The following is a 9,070-nucleotide window of genomic DNA, read 5'->3' as shown; positions in this document are numbered from 1 at the left end:
AGCAGGAAAGCAGATTGGATTTTGGAACTGGAATTTTCTCTTTTGCTTCCGTTTGCATTTGCAAGCATAACTGCCTTCATAAACCATTTGAAGACAAAATGAGCTATCCTGTATAAAATAGCACAGCAAGTTAGACACTTTCAAGTGATCCATTAGCAACGTGTCTGTACAGGAAGGGTGGCAGACAGCACACACTATTTCACATCACCTCTTTGTTTTGTAGAAGCATTATCCAGTATTTGTTGCATGTGAAAGAGGTAACCTTAACTTACATGTTCTCCTAATGAATTAATGGATATATCCCACTTGCAGACTGAGTCCATGGAAAATGCCAGCCCCGTTTCTCCAGCATTCCCAGTCAGTTTGCCAAACTCTGGGCAAGAAGGTGTGAAGTGAGGACTATGGCTTGTGAGATCTGCAGCAGCCTATCTTTGGTTTAGGGTGCTTTGGGAAGGGAAACAGGAACACAACACTTGTAAAACCAGCATGTATGTGTTTTTGTGGGCACTAATGGTTTGAGAGGGGCTGAAGAAAGGTCTGTGTATCAACATTTGAAGCCCTGTGAGCTCATAACAGTGGATGTTCCTGATGTACATGGGGCTGTGCTGTTCCTCTTGCTGTGTTCAGAAGCTTGTAGGATTTTTACCTATTGTTGGGCTATTTTGTACTTCGCTGTTCTCTGTTTTAAAGCATGACCTCCACGTCTTCTAGACACTGCTGCTAAAAACAGTAAGCCAGGAGTGTGCATCTTCTGTAGCAGGACAAGGTCTACGTGCAGAAGCCTTGCACACTGGCACAAGAAGTGTTCACACAGGACCGAGTCCCCACAGCTTAATAGCTGCCCCGGGGTGCTGATCCCCTGGACTTTTCCTCGTGTGCTCTTCACTGGTGGCAAATGTGCAATAATGCAGCTTAGCTGAATTTTCTTTCACTGCTGACCAGGTTAAGTTTGCTGTGTGCTGGGAGCACACACATGGGCTGAAACCTCAGCTCAGCTGACTCATGGGAACGCGCTGAACTGCGGTAACTTGACGTTGAGCCCTAATCCGCAGCTTAAGCTGAGCGAGAACAAGGCTGTGCCCCTGTGTCTCCCAGTACATGTGAACTGGGGAACACGGTGACAACTGGCAGGTCCCTGGGGACACGCGGCGGTGGGGAGGGAATCCCCTGCCTTGGAATGAGTTCCCCAAGCTCAGCTGTCTCCCTTCTTTTAAAACTATCTTATTTTTGTTTTCCTTTTTTTTTTCTTTTTTAGCAACACTGGTGAGGATGCAACATCATAGCAATATAGCAGGGTCAGGATGAAGGAGGCATCCTTCAAAGGAGTTTCCTTTTGAAGCCCAACGTGTGAGCACCAAGCAAAACAAGCAGAGGGCAGGGCTGGCCAAGACCTCTCCTGAACACCTGCTTCACCAGAACCTCCTTTTTTACTCTTGTGGTGCTCCCTGGGATTCCTGTGATGAGATGGTTCTTGGGCGCAGGAATTAGGTGTCAGGTAACTGGAGCAAGACCAGTGGAGATGAGCATTTTACCTGTCCTTTGCAGTAGTGTTGAGATGCACTCTTTGCTCTGGGTCTGACTGAGTGGGATCTGATGTAGGATCAGGGAGTGGGGGGTGGTGGTTTCCTTGGTGTCATGGGCAGAACTTGTGCTTAGAAAGGCAGAGAAACTTGGCAAGCTCAGGCAGTCGAGCAGCGCTGGGAGCTGCATGCAGGGTTTTCCATTGACTGTGCAGTAGACAGATAAGATACAAAGCAGTGACATGTCAGACTCGTGGTGTGATGTGCTCTGAGATAGCACTGGGCCAGAAATGGCACCTTCTAGCTGAGCAGCTCTGCCTGCTGTGTACTCAGCCTGAGGCACCGACAATATACACTTTGAAATACCTTTAGCATGAACATGCCACTGCAGAAGTAGAACAACTCTGCTCTTTCTTATATATAAGGACCAGAGCTGCTCAACATGCCCTGGTTAGAAGCTGAACAAGCAGCTCCCAGGAAAAGCATGTGACATTTCTTTAGTGTAACTGATGACAAAATGTTGCCTGCAGGACCTTCCTTCCCGGTCACAGCAGACAAGAAGGGAAAGCTCCATCCAACTCTCAAAGCCCAGGTGCCATTTTGCAGCCTAGGGAAGGTGAGAACAGCCATGTCTTAAGCACATGGAGGTAAAAAGCAGCAAGGTTTGTAAACTGGCATAGAAAACAGTGACACTAGAAAGCAGGACCATCACTGAAGGGCTGCAGAAGTTGTTAGGTGCCTCTGGCATTCAGAGCAGTAGAATGATGCAAAGCCTATTTCCTTATCCCTTGCAGAAACCATCCCTATCATCTGTCTCATCTTGCAGAACCATTTCTTCCAGCCTGGTTTTTGCTGCTGTTGCTTCCAAATCATCCATACTGAGAAACTGTTTCAGGAGGGGGTATTTTCACAGGATAAGACCTAAAGCTTTTCAGCTAAATTCTCCATATCTCCATATCTTAACAAGTAACAGCTGGACAGGCCAGATGTGAGGGGATTCTTGCAATGTCCAGATTTGATTTCCTCATTGCTTCCACAGGTCATAAGTGTTATTTTAATATGTATAGTTGGGATTGAGCTATCACATGTACAATGCTGACTAATACACAGTAAACAAGGCAAAAAAGAGCTGCTTCATTCCCACTTGTGCTGAAGCTCGGGACTCTGGGTCCTGCACAGAGGTGGTCATCTGAGCTTTTTCAGCCTGTTGAGTGCTTCCCAGATCCCAAAGAATGTGATGGCCACTTAGCGTTCCCTTACTGTGCAGCTGAGACACATCTTCCATCTTCCCCTCTTGCCCTGACCCTATACCAAAGATGTTCCCACCTTCCCAGGGCATGCACTCAGGGTGTCCAGCTCTCCAAGGCTTTGTCCCCACCTCCTGGTTGCCATCCCTACCCTCCCTGTGAAGGAATAACAAACACCAGCCCCTGACATCTGGAGGAGTCAGGCTTGATGCACTTAAATGGAACAGCTTCTGGTTCAGTTTCCAGCCTTTGGACCTCTTGTGTGTACCTTGCCAACCACACTATTTATTTCCTATAATTAAGTAGTGATAGTATTAAACATGTCAAGAACACACTGAACCTCTGGAACAATGTTTGTTGATGCACTGCAGACTGAACCTGACCGGTGCTTGTTCTCAGTTCCCATGGTTTACTCCTTGGGGAGCTGATTTCTTCCAGGCAGGAGCAGTATCTTCCTACTACTCAGAGTGCAGTGCCCAGATGCTGCCTGGAGCACCCAGATGCTGTGGACCAAGAGATAAATTTGGCACAGTAATGTCAGGCAGAAACTCTTCCTGCCATCTGTCAAAAACGCATGTGAAGGGGATGACCTCTGGTTCTCTCCTCCCTGGGGACTCGGGTTTCAGCAGTATCAGGGTTAGCCTCACATTCCCCCACCAAATGGAATGATGGTGATAAGTAAACCCACCTGAGAAAATCCTCTTAAATTCTAAGCTTCGTTTGTCATTTTTAATTGGCTGTGCTTACAGGGAAGATTAATGGGTCCTACACAGTTGTTTCGGGGAGAACTTGCAGTTCCCTGCACCACTACCTTTTTATTTCCTGTCATTAGCTTATTCCCATTTCCAGGGCTACCAAGTAGTTTTTATTAGTAACTGGGAGAAAAAGAAAAAAAAACAAAACCAGAGTTTCAGTCTGATAAGGATCTAAGGAAGCTTGATGAAGACATTGTGCTCCATGTTAGTCATATGAATCATAGAATCATAGAACTATAGAATAGTTTAGGTTGGAAGGGACCTTTAAAGGTCACCTAGTCTAACCCCTCTGCAGTGAGCTGGGGAGGCTTCCACTGGATCAGGTGATGCTCTACAAGATCATGTTTGTTTTTTATTTTGTTTGATTTGATTTCCTAATTTGTGTTTTACTTGTGTTCATTATTTATTAATTTTGGAGATTCAGCCCCACCAGTTGTTTAGCTCACATGGTAGCAAAAGTCTCAGTTATCCCAAGAGCTGCCCAAGTAATTGCTAGCAAGGTGGGCTCCCTCTGCCTGGCAAAAATGAAGCACTTAATTACATTAGGGATGGTTTTTGTCTGCACATTTGCTACAAGGAGACAGATTGAGATGCATTTCAATATGCTTATCTCTTCCATTTGCTCACTTCAGTTCTGTCTGAGAAGTCTTGCGGTTTATATTTTTACATTCAGTTCTGTTTTGCCCTTGATCCTGAGACCAATATTCTCCTCTTCTGATAGACGTACTTGAAACCTTTTTAATTTTAACTATTGCTGAGTGAATTATATGGTGGATGCAAAAGTAAATAGCTACACATTTGTGTACATTTGGGCAGATACTTTTCATGCTGTAGACACAAAATGAGGTAAACCATGGCCAAAAGCTGAATGGACCCAAGTTCCCATGAAGTCCATAACCATTCCACAGGGACAGCTTTCTGGTCTCTTTTCTCTCAGGCTGTTTCCACATTGCAGCACAGACTAGAGATACTAAATCCAACTTTAAATAAGCTACCACAGGCAGAGTAACTGCAGCAGCACAGAGTTCAGCATCCCCTGTGTCTTGGCAAAACCGGGTACCTCTCTAGATGAACGCTTTGCAAGCAAACCTACCTATCTTAAGGAAGATTTTTACGACTCAGAAAGGAGGGACAACTATGGATTCAATGAATTTAGTTTGCATATTTTTCTTATGGCTGTCTAGAACTGCTAGTGTCCTGTGTGTAGTTGCCTATAGCTATGGTGATGTGTTGATTTTTTCCCCCCAGTTCTGTTGTAAGCTCATCTGGTGATAGACACTCTGGGTCTCCAGCCAGTTCTCAGCCAGGCAAAGCCCATGGAAGCTGCCTAGGGGAGACCACAGGCAGCTCTGGGGATTTGTCCCAGTGCTGTTGCATGTTTGGGAGCATTTACCCAGGGTGCCATGTGTTAAACCTACCTGGTAAAGTGGAAAGAGATGATCAGGCCATTGGAGGAGACACAGAATTTGGCGGAGGGTTGTGTGTGTTTTGTGGCACCCCAAGCACGTGCACTGTTCCCCCTGCTATTAACTTCCAGTTCGGACCTTTCTTGAGCTCTTAGTGTCAGAGTAAAGTTTTCTTATGCTGATAAATGTATTTGTATTATGCAATGTGCTCAGAAAAAAACAAAACAAAACAAAACAGAATATTGTCTCTCTGTGATTGTCCTCTCAAAAAGCTGTTCTCTTCTGTACATATGATATGCAGGATGTATGGGAGTCTTACCAGCATTGTTTTGCATTTTTAATACTGTACTAATTAAGGTGTGATACTATTGTGTTCTTGTAGTGGCATCTTTGATGTAAGGTGTAAAAACGATTTAATTTTTTTTTTTGTTATTGTTCAGCTTTTAGAGATAGCACTAAGGACTGCATGTTCACTAGAACCAGCCTCTTTTCGAGGGCTGTTGTAGCTGCACACAGGTGCCAGTGTTTCACCCAGAGCATGGTACCTGTGTTGTCATTTTAGTAGGGGTCAGTGTTGAGTGGAAACCTTAATTCTTCCTGAAAAGTCTAGTATTCTGTATTTCCCTCTCTCAGACTCAAGCTTCTCCCTCTGGTGCTGGGTGCCAGTTCTGGCCCCAGGAGCAAACCCAGCCAGGGGTGCCCTTGCAGCACCGTGCTGGCCCAGGGTCAGGCTTCCTTACCCCTCAGCTCACCCATGTGCACACTCTGTTTTCATTAAGACTGTTGGCCATACCAGGACAAAAACGATGGGTTCAAGTTTTAAGACCTTTTGTGGAAGTGAGTTTAAAATTAATTAACTAAAATTTTGATGAATTAAGCAATTAAGGAAAAGCCTAAGCAGAACATTTTGGGGTCAGAATCTTATTGGGGTGCTCAATATAGCAAGAATTTGGGGTCAATCCCTAAAAGATAGGACCACTCGGGAGGTGGGGTCTACATCTCTTGCTGGGTTTGGAGAGGGAAGCAAGACTCAGATCCAGCCTTTCAGGCAGGGCTGACTTGGTCAAGAGATTGAGTCTGAGGGAGATGCTTCTCCAGATAGTATCCTGGGACAAATGACAAGACATGCTGCAGCTTAGGAGGTGTTTTTTTCTTTCTGTTTTGTTTTCTTTTCTTTTTAACACAGAAAGCAGTTCAAACTGCAGCTGGCAAAATGACTGACTTCAAAAGCATGTTTTTCCTTGTTATCTAGACACTCACAAAACAGCATTGTGTGGTTAAAAAAGCGCATTTGTGATAGTTTCTTTTTCAGTGCCAAAATATATAAGCAGTATTGTTTGAAGGGAAATAAGGATTTTTTTACTGTATTGTTATTACTGTTGAACAAATATTGTTTTTAAATGTTAGATTTTGAAGACTTTTGTATCGTAAACTGTTTTGTGACATGGTGCTTTTTCATACTGGAATTCCTGATTGCACCTAAATATGAATTATTTTGTTTTCTTACATAAATATGTAACAATCTTGATGAAAACCAATGTAAGGTGGATACTGACGGTTCAAACAAATTCTCCTACTGAAATCCCCTAAATGTTCTTTCCTACTAATAAATATTCTGCTGCAGCTAGCTATGATGTGCCATGCACTGTTCCTCCCTTCACACCAGAGCCGTAAAGCCACGTGTAGCCCCATGGTCTGCTGAGCAAACTTCAGAGAAAGAAGCCTTTTCCTGCTCTCCCCACAGCTCCTGGCCTGCTCACTGCCACAGGCAAAAGGGCAGTAGCCAGACAAGCCAATTTGGAGGGTTTAGCAGGGGCTTAGGCCACAGCAGGGTACTGTGCTGCCACGTTGCACAGCTGGGCTCTCCAGAGCTAATAGTTTTTTCTCCAGCAGCTAAAGCCGCCAGCCGGGCACGGGGCAGAGGGTTTGTAAAAGCAAAGTAAGGACAGAAGGGCTGAGAGCCCTGATCCTCTGGGGCTGGAGAGGCCAACACAGCCGGCTGATGGAAGTTTCCCCTGCCGTAGATAAATCCCTCTCTATGGTTAGGGTGGTTTTTTTTATCCCCAAATGATGAGCACACCATTGAGGGGGCAGGGTGTGGGCAGGGAGCAGGGGCTGGCAGGTGGCAGCAGCCTTCAGCTGCTCCCAGACAGGGCTTGTGGGGCAGCAGCAGAGCCTTCTGTGGGGCAGTGGGGCTCCTGCCAGTCCCAGTCAGGCCCTGGCGGGGCTGGCTCACACTCCTCTGCTCCTGAAGCTCCTCACACTTTCACCTGTGTTAAATTTGGAGTTGGGATTAGCACTGGGATACTATAAGTAGTATAAATCCCACTAGGAGGTAACTGAAACAATTGCCTGTTTCTTTTTGAGATTAAAACCTCCCAGCCTGTTGGTGGAACTGCACATCGACGCCTTTGGGCAGTTCCCATCAGCTGGCACACTTCTTCCACAGCTTCACAGACAGAGCTTCCAGCCACTCAGCTGTTTAAGCCTTTGCGTTTTAAGAGCCACTCAGTGAAATTACTTCCTATTAAATGCCTATTTCAGACAGTGCCTGGGAAAAGTGAGTAAAGAGCTCTGTGGGAGCTGGTCTGGGCGCACCACACAATGCTCGTCCAGGCAAAGCACCCAAGAAACTCCCCAAATCCTGCTGGACAGAGAAGCCGTAGTGGTGGGGATGGTACCTGGAGCTGTGAGCTTGTCCATGGGGGCTACCAGCACCAGCAAACTGCAGCCTGTCCCACAGACACAATTTTATATGGTTTTGTTTTTTTTCACTGGCCTCCAATTAGACTTCATGCCACTGCTCACCACCCTCTGGGCCCAGCTGTTCAGACAGCTGTCAGTTCACCTCATTGTCTGCTCCTCTCTGAGCATCTTAAAGAAGAGTGTGTCAAAGGCCTCGCTGAAGTCCAGGTATACAACATCCACTGCCCTCTCCACTGCCTACCAGGCCAGTCATCAAATTCATGTTTTGGTTTGGGCTTCCGCTCAGTCTCTTGGTTTTTTGGTAGCATGAATTTCTCTTTTCTTATTTTCAGAAAGTTTTCTGGGCCCAGAAACAGGAACTCAATCCCCAGTGTGCAGTGATACACACCACAGCAACAGAAACGTTATCTCATACATAGGAATATTTATTTTTTTTCCTTCTTAAAAATGTACAAAAAATAAAATAACTGTATTTACAGTTTATCAAACCCCTCTCCCAGTTGCAACACTATTAAGTTACATAAGCTATTTTCTTAATATAAAAGCATACTATTTATACATAAAGGTTCCTTGTTTGCCAGAAAGACGGCTTGTCACAAACTTTGGCACAAACATTCCTGTTTGTATCTTGTCTCAATTCATAGGAAATGGAAGAGCATATAAAACATTCCATAAGCTTTACATTTTAAAAGTCCTAAGATATTCCTTTCCAGTTCTATATCAATCAATATACAGTATGTGTGACAGCTGGAAAGTTTAGTTTTTACTAATTGTTTGAATTAATTTACAGCATTTAAACAATCCATAGACTGAAAGAAGAGAATATACAAGAAAGACACTTGATCTCTGAATTCCACTGACCAAAAAAAAAACTTCATGAGAAAGAACACATGGGGGGTGAGGAAAAAAAAAACACAGTTATTTTCTTTGTAGTTTACATTCAGTGATAAAAATAACCCAAAATGCCTTGATGGAGATATCACCATACATCAACAAAGCTTCAACAAGCTTCAAAAGTGCAAGGAGATGCACTTTGTTTGGGGGATATCAGCACCTGACCGTGTAGAAATAAACTGAAATTTGAGATTTGGGGGCTTCATAATAAAGCATCATAATTATGTCATAATAAATGGATGGACACAGTGTCAAAGCTGTAGCAGCAACCAAAATTAGAGCTTAGAAGACTATTCTACTTTTCGCTCGTCTCTCTCCCAGTCTCTCACAACACACCACCTACGGACACTGCGCTGCTCCAGTTCTTCACAGGGAAAAGGAGCTGAGCAGCACATCACCCTTCTGGCTGCACTAGTTAAGATTCTAGACTGCTGTCTTGAAGAAGGAAAATAAATGAGAGTTTTGTTCCTTTAAATAAACAACCACAGCAGTGCCACAAAGAGACAAAAGGAGGGAAGGCAGATATTCCTGTCCCCTGCTGA

This window comes from Chaetura pelagica, unplaced genomic scaffold (assembly GCF_000747805.2).
Source record: "Chaetura pelagica isolate M959 unplaced genomic scaffold, ChaPel_1.0 scaffold76, whole genome shotgun sequence".
Classification (NCBI taxonomy): domain Eukaryota; kingdom Metazoa; phylum Chordata; class Aves; order Apodiformes; family Apodidae; genus Chaetura; species Chaetura pelagica.
The sequence above is the reverse complement of the archived record's forward strand: the minus strand, read 5'-3'. Positions refer to the sequence as shown.